Raw genomic sequence first — 22,066 nt, 5'->3', positions numbered from 1 at the left:
TGACCTTAAGCAGTGGACTGAAACCTGACAGAACTTTTAAATATTGGAGATGTAATTTTTGCTACATAAGTCAATGACAGATGTGCTGGTGGTATACTAAGCATTTTCAGTTTCTGCTTTGCAATCTTAAGTGGCTATTTATACATGTAAAACAGGAAAACATGCAAGCTGAAATAACTTCTCTCAGGATACATTTAAAAGAGTAAATTAATCAGTGATTGGGTCGCACAGAATGATTCTCTGTTTTAAGACAGACAATTTGTACACCACGGTCTATTCAAGATATCTCAACAAAAACTGAACTTCTCCAGCAAATGTCCTTAAAGAACAAGCGTACCAAAACTAAATAAAATCATTCCCAGGAAGGAAAGTTGTTTCACAAGGACAGACAGGTCAGACAAGATGACAACATTAAGTCAGTTTCAATCTTTATGTGAATGCACCTAAAAAGAATTTCCTGGTAAACAAGGTTTTCAAGTTTTTTTTTTATATGATTTTTCCTTTCAATTGAATATACAGTACACTAGACATTAGTGTATTCTTCAGGCTTCCTTCATAATTTCTCTTCTTATTAATTTTAACAGCATTATTTATTTAGTTTGCAGTGCAGAGATCATACAATAAGGAGATATGTAAAAAAAATAATACATGTTAATACTTTTCTTGGAAATTATAGTCCATTCTGCCTCATGGAACTATATACAAAATGCAAGCTGGTCAAATGTAAAAACAATATTTATATCGTTTTTGATATTCTGAGTCATTATTTTTTTATTTATTTTTCATAAAATGGTCAGAAATTACTTCTGATATTTTATTGTGAAGTTCTGATTTGATTAAGGGGAAAAGCAAAGTTACCCATGTGCTGCTTGGAAATGGGGAGTAGTTTCTACACCATGGCAATGTTCTGTTCATACTCATTGGACTTTGCTAAATTGTATTTTTGTACTTCTCCATAAATAAAAAAAAACAGTTGCAGGTTATGATCATACATCTATTATCAATTATAATGTAAAAGCATGCAACAAGTTGACAGCTTACAATTTTCATCCATCCATTTTTCAACCTGCTGAATCTGAACACAGGGTCACGGGGATCTGCTAGAGCCAATCCCAGCCAACACAGGGCACAAGGCAGAAACCAATCCTGAGCAGGGTGCCAACCCACCGCAGGACACACACAAACACGCCAAGCACACACTACGGCCAATTTAGAATTGCCAATCCACCTAACCTGCATGTTTGTGGACCGTGGGAGGAAACAGAAGCACCTGGAGGAAACCCACGCAGACACGGGGAGAACATGCAAACTCCACGCTGGGAGGACCTGGGAAGCAAACTCGGGTTTCCTAACTGCGAGGCAGCAGCACTACCACTGCGCCACCGTGCCGCCCTAACAATTTTCAGTATTGTTTAAAATGCTGTATAAATCTAGGATATTAATTGGAGATTGTTTATAAAAGGTTTTGTGTATTATGCAAATGTTTTGTGTACTGTATGGTCTAAAATAAAGGCTAAGTCTACAACAATAAGTTTTGGCTAAACATTGAATATCTTGCTCCTTTATACTCATGTACAGGGTGGTCCAGATCTAATTATGCAGATCCAGATCATCTGGATGACTTTGATTTATGCGGGGATGATTCCAGTTCGGCGCGAAGACGATTCTTCATGTCGTCAGTTCGCACACTTCTCGATGGTCCGGGATTTTTTGGGTGATTTTGTATGTAATAAACTTAATAAGTTATAGCGTAATCAAAATTGCATAATTAGATCTGGACCACCCAATACTTTTTTGGTAGATTTTTTCAATTACTGTACTGAAATGCCTGAATGTTTCACCTACTAAACAATTTTTACCTTCTTCCAAGCTACTATCCTTTTTATAGTATCTAATAAAAGCATAACACCTGCAATTTTATAGCAATCCTCTAAATTTATCATATAAACTAGGCTGACCTGCCTTTTAAGGCGACCGACTTTTAAGTTGACCACTTCTTAAGGCAATTCAATATGTAGATCAATTTGATATTTTATACAAACTCATTAAGTTGGTTATACAGTAATCCCTCGCTATATCGCGCTTCGACTTTCGCGGCTTCACTCTATCGGGGATTTTAAATGTAAGCATATCTAAATATATATCACAGATTTTTTGCTGGTTCATGGATTTCTGGACAATGGGTCTTTTAATTTATGGTACATGCTTCCCCAGTTTGTTTGCCCAGTTTATTTCATACAAGGGAAGCTATTGGCGGATGGCTTAGAAGCTACTCAATCAGAGCATGTATTACATATTAACTAAAACTCCTCAATGCTATGCTTCCCGCGCGGTGCTTGATTGTTTGCTTTTCTCTCTCTCTCACCCTCTCTGACATTCTCTGCGCCTGACGGAGGGGGTGTGAGCAGAGGGGCTGTTTGCACAGAGGCTTTTTGCCTAGAGGATACGGACGCTCCTCTACAAAATGCCGCTTTATCGCGGTGCTTCAGCATACTTAAAAGCAAGTATTGATTTTTTGATTGTTTGCTTTTCTTAGCAAGTGCTCTCTCTCTGACATTCTCTGCTCCTGACGTCGCTCCTTTGAAGAGAAGATATGTTTGCATTATTTTAATTGTGAGAAAGAACTGCCATCTCTGTCTTGTCATGGAGCACAGTTTAAACTTTTGACTAAAGGGTGTTATTTCATGTCTAGAGGGCTCTAATAATGTTAACAGTGTGGGAGAGTTTATAAGGGCTTAAAATATATAAAAATAACCAAGTAGTAAGTCTGTGATAAGTGGAATACCGCTACGCTTTCCACTCATGGGACAGAAGGACAATCCCAACCGCTTTTATATAGTAAGAAAGAAGAAGAAGACATCGCACAGTCTGGAGTAGAAAATCATCTTTTACCTGGAAAAACGAAACTACAAATCCCATCGTGCATTGAAAAATGGACGGGGCGTGTGTGAAACTCCACACCTGCGTAGCACTCACGGGATGGAAGGACAATCCCGACCGCTTTTATATAGAAGGATTTTAGAGAATACTTTATTTTAGTAAACCAAAGATAAATTGATCCATTTCATTTTATTAATCTTTACATTTTCAGGTTTTAAGTTATTCGCTCTCAATAAGAATAATCTTTTTAAAACTTAAATTAACATTTTAGCAGGGAATATCAGAACATCCTTATTTAAAATTACTAGGAATTCCACTTTCCAGCCACATCTAAGAGATTTTGCCAAGACCGTGAATTCATTTCCTGTCTTGGCACTGAATGGCAGAGTCAGTGGAATTTCAGATGCACATTCCTGGTTGCTAAGGAATGTTAGCAACAGTATGAGAATGGATGAAAAACTGTGGCTGCAAGATAAGCACAGTTCCAGTATGACTAGATGACATTTGATAAAATTATCATCATTGTAATATAGGATAGACTGACATTAGCCATTAACCATTCTGTTGCTATGGATGATGAAAACAGATGCTGGCTTAAAAGCCAGAGTCAGACACTCTTATTGACAGCTACAAAGTCTCAGTCTGCATAATGTGGCTACTAGCCGGAATGCAGCTTTGCGCCTTATCTAATAAGATGATTAATATAAGACCTTTTAACATTGCAGGGATGTCCCTTGAATGTAGAAGCTGGGCTATCAAGTCCTGAACAAAGGCCCATAACTTGTGAAGTCACAACCCCGAGGGACAGAACTTTGCGCCAATGGTAAGCCAAAAGGACGAATTTCCACGCATGAAGCCAATGACAAGACCTCTACTCATTCCTTTAAAAACATCAATCACACCCTAACTAACTGTTTCACTTACAAAGCTACAGCTAAACCCATCCATCTTTGGCTGCCCATAGCCAGAACTCATAATTGACAGCGTGTGGCCACAATACAGATTAAAGTAATACTTTTACTCCAGCGGGCAGCTATGCCCGCAATAGTAGAATACTTGACAATATTGGAGTTAGGACAAGACTGCCATTAGTCCAACCTTGCTGAGAAACAGCAAGTGCACAAGCAAGAGTGAGTGAGAGACCATGTGTAGACCACGTGATTGCCTTGCTAACAACAGGGACTAACTGATCACCAGCTGACCTAGAAGGCGTAACTTTGCTAACTACCACAGAACCTGTGTGTAAAATTCTTAAGTAGAAACTGCAGTACTGCCCACAACCAAAAGGTGCAACCAAAGGCGAAGAAGAGGACAAGCTCCTGATCAAAGAAAGAAAGCACCCTAAAAGTTCTTCCCATGTCTGAAGAAAACAATCCAGGAAATCAACAAAGCATTGAACACCTTAACCATAAGTATTAGTTTGATTCCAAGAACTATTAATTGTAATTTAACAGATAAGACAACATAAGTTAATGCAGAGGTGCCCACACTTTTTCGGCTTGCGAGCTACTTTTAAAATGACCAGGTCAAAATGATCTACCTACATTAAATATAATATATATATATATATATATATATATATAAGAAGAACGTAATGACACCACTAGTAACTAAATACAGTACAATATAGATCAGGTTTCAGCATGTGATGTGAAAAGCTGAAAAGCTACCATTTACATCAACCAAAATGCAAACAACATGTTGAAGACTACCAACTATTCAGTCTTAAAATTTAAACAGAATAAAACTTTTATTGATTTTTTCACTAATCCATACATAGTTAATTTTTCGTTTCTGAATAAACACTTCCAGACAGCTATGTTGTTAACTGTGTCTGTCTAAATTTTGTAGCAAGTAACAGACACCGTTAATGCCTGAGGAACAGGTTTACTGTATAATTATTATTGGCTTTGATTTTTATGGGGATGATTATTGGATCCACAATTTTTACTAATCTGTGTGGTTCGGGTTAGCTCCACACTCCTGTGCAAAACTTTGGTGCTTTTATTAAAATCCATTAGAAAACCAAACAGTATTCAAATAGTGCAGTACAAAACTAGTCCTTCAATAAATAATCCATAAAATCAGAATGTCCAGTGGAAGTTAAAAAGTTCAATAAATATAATAATAAAAATGAGGTTAAAAATCAAGGGCAAACAGTTTACATTAAAAATCACAAGCCTCGCTGCTTCTTTCTAAAATTGATATCTCCTATTACCCATAGCGGATTCCTCAGCACAAGGAGACATCCAACAGCAGACGCAGACAACCCTTTAATCCAGCTCAGACCCCTGTTGGTAGTCCATCAGCATACACAGGTTGCCACACCAAGCTTTACTCTTGTTCCCTTTCTTGCCACAGTCCGTTAGGCTTATGTAGGAGCCTCCCAGGACACTTGGTTGCCTCTCTGCCCCCTTTCTTGAGCATATGGCCACACTGTCTACTCATGGAACTCACTTTCATATCAGCATACTTCCCTTCATGAAATACACCATCTGCTATCCTGCCTTTTTCATTGTCCATCTTTTCTGTTTTCTTTTCTTAACCTCCATGACATGCTTTTCTTTATTTTCTCATTTTCCCATCTCTCTGCTGTGCAGGCTCCCGTTATACAGATGATTGAGAGCAAATGTAATCCTTGTCCCATTCTGAGGAGTAAACGAGACACCTGACCGATCCACTCAAATTTGCACGAGTGTTCGATCAGCCAAGCAACCCAATTTGCCCTGGAGTGGCACATGTTTGCATACACCTGCACCCATTCAGAGCCTGCACGCTCCAGGACACAAATATTTATTTAAAATTGCACTTCACCAAAGACCTCTTATCACACTCTGTATGATGCTTACTTATTCTGATTTAAAGTCTCTCTTATACCAATCTAATCCAACATTTACAGAAACTTTATTAGCATGCATAGGAAAACAACATTCTAAATCTATTGTAAAAAATAAAAAATAAAACATTCATAATTACAAACCTGAATATAAACCACTAGTCAAATTAAGAAATGTGCATCAATATAAACTATCTATCCATTAATTCATCCATTTTATGAAGCCACTTGGTCTAATTCAGGATTGTGGGAGCCACAGCATTAGAAACAAGGCATAAATTAAGCTTGCAGGTAATTCCTGTTCATTGCAGGGAAAATTTTTTATCATACTATAGCATTTTAAACTGATATAACTTCAATAAATAGTACAACAAATATAATGACTCAACAGCCAAGCATTTTCAAGCAAAATCCAAAGCAATAATACAATGTTCTGTTCACTGGCACTATCAGTCAAACCGTATTTTATATTGCATCTTTCACAGTACACATCATAAGTTACTTTACAAAGTACAAAAGATCATTATTAAAAATAAGAAGATAATGTAAAATGCAATATAATTATAATATACCAGTAACAGCACAGAATACACTTACTTGACTTGAGCATTCATAGTTTTCATACTTTTAGCATTTGTTTGGTCAGAGGTTGATGCGCTTGCTGCTTCCTGAGCAGCTCTTCTTTTCTCCACCCTAGCAGTCCACTTCTTCAATTCTATCATCTGCATTTTTTTGCGTTAAAATTGATTAAGTTAGTGTTTGTGTTGCAATTACTTAGTATGTTTTCCATAATCTTTCACTTAAGCTGGCACTTAAGTCTTCAATCTGCCTCAAGAATGATTGAAGATATGAAAAGGTAGGGGAAGTGATGGCGAAGGTGGTAGGAAATGAGAATGGCGCCCATACGCATGCGCTGCGAGGCCACTCTGCTGGCCACTGCCGAGAGTTGATTCTACAATAAAATAAAAATAAAAAGAGGAATAACCTTGGAGGTCAACCATCACCCCGAAAGTGGATAGTAGACGTCACGTAGTAAATGTGTACCAAATTTCAGGTCAATAGTTCAAATTGTTTGTGAGTTATAGGTGATTTAAAATCCTGGACAGACAAATGGACAGCCACTGTAACGTATTATATAAGAAGATGATAGAATACATGGAAATATTTTCAAAAGATTACAAAAGTTAAAAAATAAGATAGATTTCAAACTTTGTGTCACTACTTTTAAGCTTGATATTATTGATCTATAGTTATTATCCTAAATTATGGATTGATTGTTTTATCTATTATAGCATAGTTCTTCACCTGTCTTCCACTGATCCTGTGTTTATGTATATGTTACACCACAGTCCCTGGGAACACTGTTTCATGGCATTGTATGCTGCTGTGTACGGATGGTATGATAATAAAACCGCTTGATTTGACTTAATTAAATTGCAGATTCAAGGCTGGATTTTTATGGCACATGAAGTGTTTAATTTTTGAATTGTATGTAATTTATATTTATTACTCCGTCAGTCAGATATCAGCTTCCATAGCATAGGACTCACAATAGCTCATAAAAAACCCCAATGAAAAACAAGACTATTTTTGCCATTTGTGAGTACCCATTAACTATGAAGGAAACACAGCTTTGCCTAAATGACAGGGCTGTAGCATTTTTCAAAAAGGTGGCTTAGCCCCACCAACATTTAAATCTTAAATAATAATGAATATTTGTGTAAATGTGCATTTTGATAGATTCACAACCATCCAGGTCTGATTTGTGTGCAATGCTTGATACTACAGAGATAAACTCCTGCCACATGACTTAAGATTATGCATGTTTAGAAATGCATAGATGAACAGAATTCAACACATTTATCATGAAGTTAATTCTGTGCTCTGACTTAATAAAGATTTATTTATCCTGTTGTTTGATGCCCTGCTTAATATTAATTACTTAATGTTTACTTGCTCATGCCTGTACACCTAACTCCACCCTAGCACTAAGATACATAAGCAATAACAAAAGATGTGGACAAAACTGACAGCAAAATAAGTTAACTTTTCCTGTAATGAAATTACTGTTAGTTTTGACTGAAGCTGAATATATTTCAATAAAATGAAAGTCAGGTCAAGTATAAATATTTTTCAGATTCAAATCTTAAACCAAACAAAAACTAAATTTGAATCAACCTCTTACTTCCATTGTTTTAACTCTGTATTTTGGAATATTTCAGTGCAATAGTCTGCTTTACATATTGATTTGGACTTACTGGATAATGCAAAAAAAAGCATGATTATGTCCTTTACTAGCAACTTTTATGTTTTTAGTTAACCAGATCCCCATTGATAATAGGATCTTACACTTTGCTGATATAGCATACAAAGGAAATAAGTTTAAAAATAATGTATGGATTCTAATATGCACTTTAATATCTTGCCTACTTGCTTCTTAATAGTTCCACTATATATTAGTGACACTAAAACTAGAGGGATGGCACACACTAAGGAGGCAGCAAAAAGAATTCAAAATGACGAGGACAACCTGAAACACCTGGAAAATGAAGTTTAATGTAGAAAAGTGCAAAAAGAACATAAATTATAAATATAAGATGGGAGATTCTGTCAAACAGGAAGCAACCTCTGAAAAGCATTTAGGGGTTTACATTGGCACACAGTTTCATCGGTTAAGCAATGCACAAAGGAAATTAAAAAGGCTAATAAAATGTTAGGTTATATATCATTAAAACTGCTGAATTTAAGTCAAGGGATGTTATGCTCAAACTTTTTAATGCACTGGTATGACCACATCTGGAGTATTGTGTGCAGTTCTGGTCATCACGGTACAAGAAATACATAGCAACACTTGAAGCTGTGCAGAAGAGTGCAACCAGGTGAATCCCAGGATTTAAGGATATGCCCGACAATGACAGACTCAGAATTAAACCTGTTCAATCTTAAACAGAGCAGGCTGCGTGGGGACCTAATCCAGGTATTAAAAACCTCAAAGGCATTAATAAAGTTTATCCACCAACATTCTTTCAACATTTACTTGAGGACATCAGTGGAAATTAAGTGGATGTGTATTTAAAACTGAAGCCAGGAAGCACTTCTTTATGCAAAGAGTTGTAGGACTCTGGAACAAGACACGGAGCTGAAGCAGAAACCTTGACAACCTTTGAGAAAAATCTGGATGAGATATTGGGAAACTTAGCTATTAGCTAAACAAATGGGCCTGATGGACTGAATGATCTCCTTTCGTTTGTCAAACTTCTTATGTTCTTATGTTCATAATAATGTAAAGAAAATTTGAAATGCAATTTCTTATGCAACAACACAGTACACTTGTACACAGTATTCCCAGAATTTGGGACATTGTGCTCACTCTGCACCTTGAATTTGTGCCTTCTAACTGGCTGAACCCAGCAAAGGCATAGTGACAGCATCACTATCTCCAAACTGATAATACCCCAAAAGGGTAGTGTGAGACCCACACCAGATTATTGTTGCAGAAAACTGCAGAATACCTCTCTGTCCAAAAGGTGAGACTGAGCTGAAAATTGAACCTTTAGCAGCTTACCAAAAAAACGCATTAACAGAAAATAGGTTTATGTTTAAGAAAGGCCATGTCTAAGTCTAGACTTCAACCAAGTAGAAATGTGGTAAGACCTGAAACATACTATGACTGCAAGAAAGCCAAGAACTGATCAACATTTAAAGCAGTTTAGAAACAAAGAATGGTCAAAATTTTCCCAAAGCATACACTATGTAAGCAACTGATTAGATTCTTCTAACCTGTTCATTTTTGGGTCACAGGAGCTGTTGCCTATTTGAGCCAAAAACTCTGGGTCTGTGAAATAGCAATACTTGCATAAATTAAGGTGCCACAGAAATTTGTTAATATTTACTTTTTCACTAATTACCTGTTTGCAGTTTGTTTAAAGAGGACTAATATTATTATGAATGCTACTTTATACACTAGCTGAATAAAATTATTTGGCCTAACATTTAGTTTTAATATTTAACATTTATTCAGTGTTTTCTAAACATAGTCTTAGAAAAATGCTGTGATGGGTGATTTTATTAATCTGAAGCCTGTCTTAAATTCTCAATCTGAGATGTATTCCATTTTTCTTTTACATTTATTAAACACAAGTAGCGGCACACTGCAGTGAATACACTTTACTTATGGTTTTCATACTCTTCTCTATACGTTTAGCATTCATTTGATCAGAGGTTGATGTGCTTGCTGCTTCCTGTGCAGCTCGTCTTTTGTCCACCCTAGCTTCTTCTCTTCTTTCGTCGGCATCTTTTGCAATTACTTAGTATGTTTTCTTTAATTTTTCACTTAAGCTGGCACTTAAGTCTTCAATCTGTCTCAAGAATGATTTAAGATATGAAGAGGTAGAGCAGGTGACGGCAAAGGTGGGAGGGAATGAGAACAGCACCCTGTTAAAAATACACTCTTTTTAAGCTGTCATTAAGCTACAATTTTTAAGGACCTGGCAACCCTGCCAGAAAGTGAGAGCTGATTGAAATATTAGCCTTTACATTAAAGAAAGTGGAGTTATAAACTGAAAAATTTAATCAGAGAAGCCATCCTTAAATTAGACAAAAAAGTTAATTTAATTTGCTTTTTATTTTGCCCTTTAAATTAATACAGACACCATCTGAGTTTGGACAGCGACCTTGTTTTAAGTGCAGCAGCTTACAATTTTAATTTGAAAAAGAAAAGATTAAAATGAATTTGAAATTACTGGTTAGTAAACAGTACGCTTGTTAGCTTAACATAAAAATATGTAGCATATTAGTCTTGTGTCTTCTTGATAAACAACTTACAAACATTTGATACATTTGTGGCTTTTTTAAAGATTTATACCATTTATTATTTGCTGCTATGTGTCATACAGCATAAGTTTTGGTAAGAAACAAGTACTATGTAAATAAAATGCTAATCCATATTTATAATTACACCTCAAGGACTACAAATGTCTAGTTGATACCCCGAATAAAAAAATACACACCTGTATAAATATGGTAAATGTATATGATAGCTTGTAATTATTTACAAGCATTTTATTTTCTTTTATGCCATAGGTACTACAGATACATATTTATGCACATATTTTATTAGTATGTATTTTAGTATTTTTATTGTCACTGAACAATAAGCCTACAGAATTTCATTTTTTAATATAAATGAACAGTGAACACCTTAATTATAAAAATACACTTTAATACAGGACATAGGCCTTTTGTGTGTCTGGTTATGCAGGAGAGTAGTGTAAAAATAAAGGGATAAAGAAAAATAACTGATTCAGCATCGGAATTTGCAGATCAAGCAATATGAAATCAGTGATCGGTATTAACCTTAAAAAACCTAAACGGAGCATCCCTACCTTATGGTTACTCTTTTCAATCATTACTAGTCTAATAGTTTTTAAAACATGGCAGCAAGGATCATAACTAGAAAAATGAATCATTTCCCTATATAACTGATTCTTAAATCACTTTACCTGTTTCCAGTTGAGAAATTATTTTAAATTGCTTCTTGGCATCCTTTTAAATGACTTAATTTCATCTCACCTTACAGAATACTTAACAGCATCATCTCCAGACAGAGGAGCAGCTTCAGCAACAGACTGCTGTCACTGTCCTGCTCCACTGACAGACTGAGGAGATCGTTCCTCCCTCACACTATGCGATTCTTTAATTCCACCCAGGGGGTAAACGTTAACATTATACAAAGTTATTGTCTGTCTGTTATACCTTCATTGTTATCACTCTTTAATTTAATATTGTTCTTTATCAGTATGCTGCTGCTGGAGTATGTGAATTTCCCTTGGGATTAATAAAGTATCAATCTATCTATCTCTGTCTACCTAGAATGCTATGCTAATGCTAATGCTTACTAGTGCCTACACTCTAGACTATACCAAATTTGAAGATGCAAACACCTAAAAATGTTCTAAAAACAAATAAAACTAGTGAAAATGCCAGAGGCTTAAGTTCTGGGGTACTCAAACTTTGAAATTATCAACTAACTAGCCATGTGCGCCCAACTACGTTGCGCGTGTTAATGTTGTCTGTGAAGGGCTCCCTGTTTAAACGCGGCTGCCAGTCGTGAACTGGGCCCTTTGTCACACAGCATTATGATTTTTTATAAGGGAAACAAAATTACAAAAGAAAACCCTTGGACATTGATTCGATAGGAACGGCCTACTCGGAATCACTGTCCAAATCGTAATTATGTGGTGGTGTAGGAGCATTTCTGCTTCTGTCCGTTCACAGTCCGTCTCGTTTTCATGACGCTGTCGTTTCCTCTCACAATGTCTTGTCAGCCTTTCTCCAATCTCACAGGTTGCTTTGTGGGAATCCAAAGAGTAAGGCAATATACACGGAGGAATGGTTATAAAAGGGGGACACAAAGGTATCCAGGCTCTTTAAAGCATAAATAGGGATCACTTCACTGACATGTGAGCAAGCCACGGTACAACTCTGAGACGCCCAGTACTCGCCGGCTACAACGTAACAATAATAATTTCCGGAATGTGCTGTTACGTTGTCATTCATTTTACCCACTTTCTTTCTTTCATTCATATGTTACGTAGGCACGTACCTTTTATCTTCGGCAATCTCATTCTCTAACCAGGCATCAGGAGCTAACCAGAGTAAACACAGTCCACCACCCCTTTCGTTATTCCGGCACATTGTTGACATCCGTGAGTAACAACAACGTACTAAACTGGAAGGTGGCCTACGCATGCGTGGAATTCACGGACAAACAAAAATCAAGATCTAAATGAAGATCTCTTTAGTTAATTTAAGCACAACAATTTGTTTAGTTTGAATGTCTGTGTTTAGAGGTGTGACTGGAGTACTACCGTCTTCAGTAGTATAAGCCTGGAGGAGATTCTTAATGCAATGCCTATGTTTTAGCTGTCTCTCTACTGCTATCTAGTGCTTCTTCTTCTAATTCATTCGCGGACAAACAAAGATCAAGATCCAAATGAAGATTATACACTCACCTAAAGGATTATTAGGAACACCTGTTCAATTTCTCATTAATGCAATTATCTAATCAACCAATCACATGGCAGTTGCTTCAATGCATTTAGGGGTTTGGTCCTGGTCAAGACAATCTCCTGAACTCCAAACTGAATGTCAGAATGGGAAAGAAAGGTGATTTAAGCAATTTTGAGCGTGGCATGGTTGTTGGTGCCAGACGGGCCGGTCTGAGTATTTCACAATCTGCTCAGTTACTGGGATTTTCACGCACAACCATTTCTAGGGTTTACAAAGAATGGTGTGAAAAGGGAAAAACATCCAGTATGCGGCAGTCCTGTGGGCGAAAATGCCTTGTTGATGCTAGAGGTCAGAGGAGAATGGGCCGACTGATTCAAGCTGATAGAAGAGCAACTTTGACTGAAGTAACCACTTGTTACAACCGAGGTATGCAGCAAAGCATTTGGGAAGCCACAACACGCACAACCTTGAGGCGGATGGGCTACAACAGCAGAAGACCCCACCGGGTACCACTCATCTCCACTACAAATAGGAAAAAGAGGCTACAATTTGCACGAGCTCACCAAAATTGGACAGTTGAATACTGGAAAAATGTTGCCTGGTCTGATGAGTCTCGATTTCTGTTGAGACATTCAAATGGTAGAGTCAGAATTTGGTGTAAACAGAATGAGAACGTGGATCCATCATGCCTTGTTACCACTGTGCAGGCTGGTGGTGGTGGTGTAATGGTGTGGGGGATGTTTTCTTTGCACACTTTAGGCCCCTTAGTGCCAATTGGGCATTGTTTAAATGCCACGGGCTACCTGAGCATTGTTTCTGACTATGTCCTTCCCTTCATGACCACCATGTACCCATCCTCTGATGGCTACTTCCAGCAGGATAATGCACCATGTCACAAAGCTCGAATCATTTTAAATTGGTTTCCTGAACATGACAATGAGTTCACTGTACTAAAATGGCCCCCACAGTCACCAGATCTCAACCCAATAGAGCATCTTTGGGATGTGGTGGAACGGGAGCTTCGTGCCCTGGATGTGCTTCCCACAAATCTCCATCAACTGCAAGATGCTATCCTATCAATATGAGCCAACATTTCTAAAGAATGCTTTCAGCACCTTGTTGAAGCAATGCCACATAGAATTAAGGCAGTTCTGAAGGTGAAAGGGGGTCAAACACCGTATTAGTATGGTGTTCATAATAATCCTTTAGGTAAGTGTATATAGAGATCATTAGTAGAGATGTCCCATTGGTCTCAGAGTACTAACAGTATACTGTTGTAAAAGTTTCTACAGAGGTTGTTTCATATTGTTCTCTTTTATTGCTTTTTAATTATTTATAGTGATTATTTTTACCATCCATCCATCCTCTTCCGCTTATCCGAGGTTGGGTCACGGGGGCAGCAGCTTGAGCAGAAATGCCGAGACTTCCCTCTCTCCGGCCACTTCTTCTAGCTCTTCCGGGTTAATCCCAAGGCGTCCACAGTGTGTCCTGGGTCTTCCCTGGGGCCTCCTCCCGGTTGGACATGGCCGGAACACCTCACCAGGGAATCGTCCAGGAAGCATCCTGATCAGATGCCCGAGCCACCTCATCTGACTCCTCTCAATGCGGAGGAGCAGTGGCTCTACTCTGAGCCCCTCCTGGATGACTGAGCTTCTCACCCTATCTTTAAGGGAAAGCCCAGACACCCTGCGGAGGAAACTTATTTCAGCCGCTTGTATTCGCGATCTCGTTCTTTCAGTCACTACCCATAGCTCATGACCATAGATGAGGGTAGGAACATAGATTGACTGGTAAATTGAGAGTTTTGCCTTACGGCTCAGCTTCTTTTTAACCACGACAGACTGATGCAGAGCTCGCATCACTGCGGACACTGCACTGATCCGACTGTCGATCTCAAGCTCCATTCTTCCCTCACTCGTGAACAAGACCCCGAGATACTTGAACTCCTCCACTTGGGGCAGGATCTTGCTCCCAACCCTGAGAGGGCACTTCACCCTTTTCCGGCTGAGGACCATGGTCTCAGATTTGGAGGTGTTGATTCCCATCCCAGCCGCTTCACACTCAGCTGCAAACCGATTCAGAGAGAGCTGAAAATCACAGCCTGATGAAGCAAACAGGACAACATCATCTGCAAAAAGCAGTGACCCAATCCTGAGTCCACCAAACCAGACCCCCTCAACACCCTGGCTATGCCTAGAAATTCTGTCCATAAAAGTTATGAACAGAATCGGTGACAAAGGGCAGCCCTGGCGAAGTCCAACTCTCACTGGAAACGGGTTCAACTTACTGTCTGCAATGCAGAACAAGATCTGACACTGGTTGTACAGGGACCGAACAGCCCTTATCAGAGGGTCTAGTACCCCATACTCCCGGAGCACCCCCCACAGGATTCCCCAAGGGACATGGTCGAATGCCTTTTCTAAGTCCACAAAACACATGTAGACTGGTTGGTCAAACTCCCATGCACCCTTCAGGACCCTGCTAAGGGTGTAGAGCTGGTCCACTGTTCCGTGACCAGGACGAAAACCACACTGTTCCTCCCGAATCCGAGGTTCAATTATCCGACGGACCCTCCTCTCCAGAACCCCTGAATAGACTTTTCCAGGGAGGCTGAGGAGTGTGATTCCTCTATAGTTGGAACACACCCTCTGGTCCCCCTTTTTAAAGAGGGGGACCACCACCCCGGTCTGCCAATCCAGAGGCACTGTTCCCGATGTCCATATGATGTTGCAGAGACGTGTCAACCAAGACAGTCCTACAACATCCAGAGCCTTGAGGAACTCTGGGTGTATCTCATTCATCCCCGGGGCCCTGCCTCCAAGGAGTTTTTTGATCACCTTGGTGACCTCAGTCCCAGAGATGGGGGGCCCACCTCCGAGTCCCCAGACTCTGCTTCCTCATTGGAAGGCATGTTAGTGGGATTGAGGAGGACTTCGAAGTACTCCTCCCACCGACCCACCACGTTCCAAGTCGAGGTCAGCAGCGCACCATCCCCACCATATACAGTATTGACACTGCACTGCTTCCCAATCCTGAGACGCCGGACGGTAGACCAGAATCTGCTCCCGTGTCTGGGCGAGGGAAAACGTCGTCCAAGGTTTTTGTTCTTCATAGGAGGTTTGGTTGAACCGCTCCTTGTCTCATCCCTCACCTAGGACCAGTTTGCCTTGGGTGACCCTACCAGGGGCATAAAGCCCCGGACAACAGAGCTCTTAGGATCATTGGGACATGCAAACCCCTCCACCATGATAAGGCGGCGGTTCGAGGAGGAGTGGTTATTTTTTGTTTGCCATTATTGTATCTTTGTTATGTGTCTATGGCAGCACTTGGTCTGTCTTGGAATGAATGCATCATCATGTATGAAGAACCATTTTCTGACGTTTATCCAATTTTAATACTACAACACCCATTTTTGGACAACTCACACCTAGTTCCGGATTGCAGGGGCCTTGGGCCTATTCTGTTAAGACAGAACCAGTTCCACATAATAAATAACTGGGCAGCATCACTAAAGGTCACTCCAATAATCAAAACACTGGGCTTATTAGCCAAAGACAAAAAGCAAGGATAAACACTGAAATAACACAAAGTATCAAAGCAACACACACAAACATAAATCTTACTGAGACAATAAATGTAGCTATACTATAGGCCTTTAAAAAGTAAGCAGTAAAATCTTAATATAAATAGCAGTCACTATTTTCACAATAAAAATTAACCTGGATATTGTGTTATGTACTTTAAATGTACATGTAATGTCTCTTATTACTACATATTGTATATGCCATTAAATTGTTATTTACTCACTATTTTTTTGAAAATCCTCACATATGGATGACATTTCTTCATAATTTGCAGTTTGTTTGTTTTGTAGCAAGGATAAAAAGCAAGTATAAAAATAATAACCACAGATTTTCATACATCATTTTGTATTTTTTACACTGGAACAACAAAATCACCAAAAAAACAACATTTTTGTAGCTTTAAATTACAAGGAATGTGATCCAGTTGGTACACCACATCTGAAAGCATTGCCTGAATCTTATTTGCAGGACTGTTTTCAATAGTCCAGCTCACTCTCCTCTGCACCAGAGAGTTCATGGCTGAGATCATTGTAAGTTCACTCAAAAAACATCTTTCCTGCATATCAGAGGTGCTTTGTAGTCTAAGCTAACATTTGTTTTAGATTAAACACCAGATGAGTAAATCTGCTTTTATAATTCTAAAGTGAAAGCAGTGTGAATAATTATGCTGATTCTGACTGAAAAAAATCAATAATTAGAAGGTTAAAAATAGTGTGTTTTTGGAATCAATGTGCCCTACTAGCCACATAAGCATAAAATAAACAAGTGATAAAAAGCTATTTGATTATAATCCACCTGTATTCTGAATGTTTATCCTGTTTATCCAAAATAGGGTTCTGGGCAGTTAAAATTTGTAGCGCAGCAACAAGGCAAACAAAGAAATCAAATCCTAAGTGGATGCTTGACGAGTCCAGAGCATTCTCAAAAATACACTTACAACCCTTTCTAGCAGGTAATTTATCCAAACACATCAGTCCTTTTGCTAATATTAACACTAATGCATTGCAGTTTTGGATTCTATCTTAGACTGGAAGTTAATACCTTTAAACACTGGAAGTTACTACCCATTCATTCATTCGTTCATTTTTGAACTAGCTCATCCTAATAAATTGATAAATTGGTTTATCAGAGTATTTCAAAATATGTAATGTAACTGGTAGATATCAAGGTAACTACACTCCAAAATAAAAAAAAAAAACATAAATCAATACCCAAACTTTCTCCAACAAAATTTGATTTTGACAGTTAATATAATTTTAAGAAAAATCAACACGCTCTCTGGGGCTTTATGCTTGATTCTTACAGGAAACTTATCAATAGGACAAATTATGGTAGAAAGAAGTCTTGGCTGGACGTGCCCATTTGTTTTCTGCAGTCAACATTAGAAAAGTCCCATACTTCTATAGCTGGTGTATTTTGGCCTTGACAGTGTTCATCAATGAGACATATTTGGTCAGTGTACATTTTGTTCTTTCACATGTCTCTGGTGTGATCATCTGATAAAAATAAAATTTAAAACGACCAAAAAAACACAGAGCCAAACTGCAAGAACCTCTAATCACCGTAGGTTTCAAACATAAGCTATTATGAAGTTAGACAGCAGTAGCCAAGCTTCTCAGCATGAAAACAGAATTTTTCCAAGTATACTAATGAGGACATGCAGACATTTTAGATTGATAGAGTTTTACTAAAATTACATATACAGTATTGTTATGAAATAATTTGGATTTTCATTTATTTAATAAATATACAATGTCTACATGATACGCTCCACATTCTTCTGCTTTGAATTAGATGTATTCTGTACCTTTTAAGGTTTTAATTTCAAGTTTGTCCCATTACCCAGAATTTAAAAAAAAACATGCAATAGTGCTTTACTTAACAAAACAGTTGCCTGGGGAAAATGACAATATACTATGATTGAGAAAAAAAATAAGCTTAACTTCAAAAATACCAAATTTACCTTCTAACACAAGGAACAAAAAAGAAAAATGCCAATATTGTATATGGAGTAGCTTATCTAGTAGTGTAGTAAAAGTAACATCTTACCATCAAATCCTGAATAGATGTTTACATAAAAAGTAGAAACCGGCACACCATGTTGGTCTGAATGCCATGTTCTCATAAAAGCTCTCCTGCTACTCCTAATTAGAATTATTAACAAGAGAATTTTAAATTTAACTGCCCAAGAATAGTCTTTGGTTGATAATACTTTACTGTTCCAATGAATATATGGTGAAAATAATCTGGGCCTTTGACTTTCTTTCCATACCATAATTTAAGATGTTTCCCAGTATGTCATATGCCTAGTTATTAGGCTTATTCTAAGTAATAAAACACCTCAGGATTATTCCAGTAATTACTTATTACACCTCTGTAAGTTTTCATTACTTAGATGAGTATGTATAAACTGAAATTCTAATAAGGTATTTTTAACTAATTTGAACAGTAACTAGTACAGTATTATGAGTTTCAGAGAATTCAAATCATTGATAACCTAAATAAATATACATTGTTATATTTTACACTCCTTTGACATTTTGATCACACTTTAAAAATATTATGAACCATGGACTAGGATGAGAAACTGAGTTCCTGGGAGGGATTAATATGTTTCTCAAGCACCAAATCTTTTGAAATAATTACAAACCATAATGCACTGACTTTTTAATGTTTGATTATTTCTTGTCTTGACTCCATCAGGCTATTGTTTAATGCTTGGTAAAAGGTCAAACTCATATTGGTCATAGTAAAATATAGCTAAAACAAAGGCCTTAAAGATTTTAAGATACTAAAATAAACAATCAGGATGCAGTTTTTTACTCATCTGACAAATCAACAGTGAGTCTGCCGTCTGGAGATGCAATTATTTCTGACTTATTTCAGCGTTTTAAATTTCCTTTCAAAAGTACTTTTCAGGATCCACAGTAACTGGTCTAAATAAGCAAGTAAGAAAATTGCCAAGAAATGATACAAAGAATGAAAGAAAGAAAGAAAGAAAGAAAGAAAGAAAGAAAGAAAGAAAGAAAGAAACGTGGGGAACTATGCGATAGATAGATAGATATGAATGGCAAAGGATAGATAGATAGATAGATAGATAGAACAGGCACTCTATGATAGATAGATAGATAGATAGATAGATAGATAGATAGATAGGATAGATAGATAGATAGAACGGTACTATAGTCCATCGCGCCAGCCCTAAAACTTGCACAGGACTCCATATCTTTACATTTCTGTATAATAAAAAACGAAGCTTCCAAAGCAACACTCCTCCTACCTTTTCTGCTTTTCTTTGTCCGGAGTGGAAGTTTCACTCTTCCGTTTGTTCAGCTTTCCCAGTAGCAGGACGATGCCACGGTTCGTTTCGTAAGTCAAAATCTTTTTCTTTGAATAACCGGCGAGAGGTTTGCCTTTATTAGTGTGTATTCTTTTTGGTATCTCGACTTAGTAACCGTGAGCCATATTATCTTCAAAATAAAAAAGCGTCCTTGCCTGACAAGGTGCTCAAGACTCGACGAAGGCGCACATTGTTCACAGCTTCTGGGCTTGACAGCGCTTGAGATGCGGTGAATGGACTTGGCTTCAGTGCACGAGAGTTGGAATCGTGAATGTGCGCACGATTTAAGAAACGGGGAGCTGAAAAGAGGTCAGAGCAAGAGAGAGAGAGAGAGGGAGATGGAGAAAGAAAGGGAGGGATGGAGGGAGGAGAGAAAAGAGGGAGTGAGACAGGGCGGCTTTTTAGAAACTTTACACCAGTAATGCATGACCCCTACAGATGTACAGCAGCAGTAGCAGCCTTTGCGTTCGGCCAGTAATAAGGCGCTTTGGAGTGTCGTGTCCGTAGACGGCTGCCACTTTAGGACTCAGCATCTGGGCGACGCCGCCAATTACGTTTCGAGTCCACGGCGTATTAAGTATACACTGAAACAGCAGTCAAGAGGAGAATTATTTAAACACCTGCCTGCCAAAATGTACAGGCGAAAAGGCGAGGCAGCCGCAAGGTCGACGTGGCAGGGGTTTTCTGCCCTCTTTCAAGACAGCAAGCGGCCTTTGATTCTGAAGCAGCTCGCACTTAAGCAAGGCATGGAGCCGATGGGTTTGAGATAGCGTCCTGACAACTTCATCTTGGGTTTAACGGGTATTAACAGTTCCATTTGTGAAAATACCAATTGGTTGCTTTATACATACATAAATAACATGTTCCAAAAATACGGAATTTGTTTTTGTGTCTCAACACTAGCTGAGGATGTTTGTTACAAATAATGTCGACTTTCCAAAACTGGACATCATTTTCTGATGTATTAATTTTATCTTTATTATAAATGTATTCTGGATTTTTTTCTGCCATGCTCTATAAAAATGATGTATTTTTGAAAAACGTTATGTATTATGCAGACATAACGTACCATCTCACTTCATAGTGCCTCCGACAGTCCAAAGACATTCAAGGTATTCGAGTATAATTTCAAGTGATATGTTTCACATGTGTTCATTTTAAAAAGAAGGCAAAGCCATGAATCATTTATGTTGTAGCTGTGCCCACTCAGAAGTATTTTTGTCAGAGGTTGTTTGTAGATTTTTATAAATTTGTATGTTTTTTTTTTTTTGGATACCCAAAGGCATGAAGTTAATTTTGACAAAGCCCTAAAGTTACATTGACTCTTTGGAAAATAAATTCACAAAGTCAGAGCCATAAACTGAAAACCAAAATTTTAAACTGTGCTTTTGTGATGTAAATCACAGTTTATCCATCCATCCATCCATTTTCCTGCCCGCTGAATCCGAACACAGGGTCACGGGGGTCTGCTGGAGCCAATCCCAGCCAACACAGGGCAGGAACCAATCCTGGGCAGGGTGCCAACCCACCACAGAACACACACAAACACACCCGGGCCAATTTAGAATCACCAATCCACCCAACCTGCATGTCTTTGGATTGTGGGAGGAAACCGGAGCGCCGGAGGAAACCCACGCAGACACGGGAGAACATGCAAACTCCACGCAGGGAGGACCCGGGAAGCGAACCTGGGTCTCCTAACTGCGAGGCAGCAGCGCTACCACTGCGCCACCGTGCCGCCCATCACAGTTTATGCTGAGGCCAATAAACAGCAAAGCTGGCAAAAAAATATTCTTTACTTAAAATCACTGTTTATAAGTCGTTTTATTTGATTTTTAACAATGTATACTACTGTATTTTCCTTTTGTTCTTTAATAAACGACTGAGGTGTTCTTGTTTATTAATGCTGTTGGCTCATTGTGAATCTTTTTCATATGCCCATGCAATGCAAATTTAATGAGCCATCACAGTTACTGTTGATAAGAAAGCTGCAAGATGTGGTCCAGTGGTAGTTTTAGAACCGTTCCTCATGAACCTTAGTTCGTTGCAAAGTGCAAATGTTGGATAGCACCCTGGATCATATAAATAAATACTCATAGAACAGACTGTTATGAGAGCAATTCAAAAGTTACTTTGGTCAGATATGAGGAACTTTATGTTGCCCACTACATGGCTAAGGTTTGTGAACCACAGGTGGTCTGTCAAGCATAATTTAAGAACAACTGATACGAGTTTCTAATATGATTTGCTGACATAAATTAACCTATTCACAACTCATCATACAGTCATGATTTTTCAGCATGCACTTATATTTCGAGTCAATGTAGCCTCCATGTTTCAGTACTTGGTAGATTCCTCATGTAATAGTTATGACCATTGTGCTACTGGTGACACTGGTGGTGACATATTCAACAA

The 22,066-nt window shown here is 38.3% G+C and overlaps 1 protein-coding gene across 10 annotated transcripts in view; it reads right to left on the bottom strand.

Moving 5' to 3' along the window:
* The window catches only part of loxl3b (lysyl oxidase-like 3b), a 150,336-nt gene extending 130,243 nt beyond the window's left edge, over positions 1-20,093 (bottom strand). The window contains exons 1-2 of one of the 10 annotated variants that reach the window (XM_039751830.1): positions 19,592-20,092; positions 18,361-18,455 (exon numbers count right to left, since the gene is read on the bottom strand). The gene's annotated coding sequence lies outside the window, so the exon portion shown is untranslated. Of the gene's footprint in view, positions 1-18,360; positions 18,456-19,591 lie in introns of all 10 variants that reach the window. The other 9 variants (XM_039751831.1, XM_039751829.1, XM_039751837.1 and 6 more) reach the window with 9 other exon arrangements.
* Between the last annotated feature and the right edge of the window lie 1,973 nt (positions 20,094-22,066).

The sequence above is a fragment of the Polypterus senegalus genome, chromosome 4 (genome assembly GCF_016835505.1).
Source record: "Polypterus senegalus isolate Bchr_013 chromosome 4, ASM1683550v1, whole genome shotgun sequence".
NCBI classification, from domain to species: domain Eukaryota; kingdom Metazoa; phylum Chordata; class Cladistia; order Polypteriformes; family Polypteridae; genus Polypterus; species Polypterus senegalus.
The sequence above is the reverse complement of the archived record's forward strand: the minus strand, read 5'-3'. Positions and strand labels throughout refer to the sequence as shown.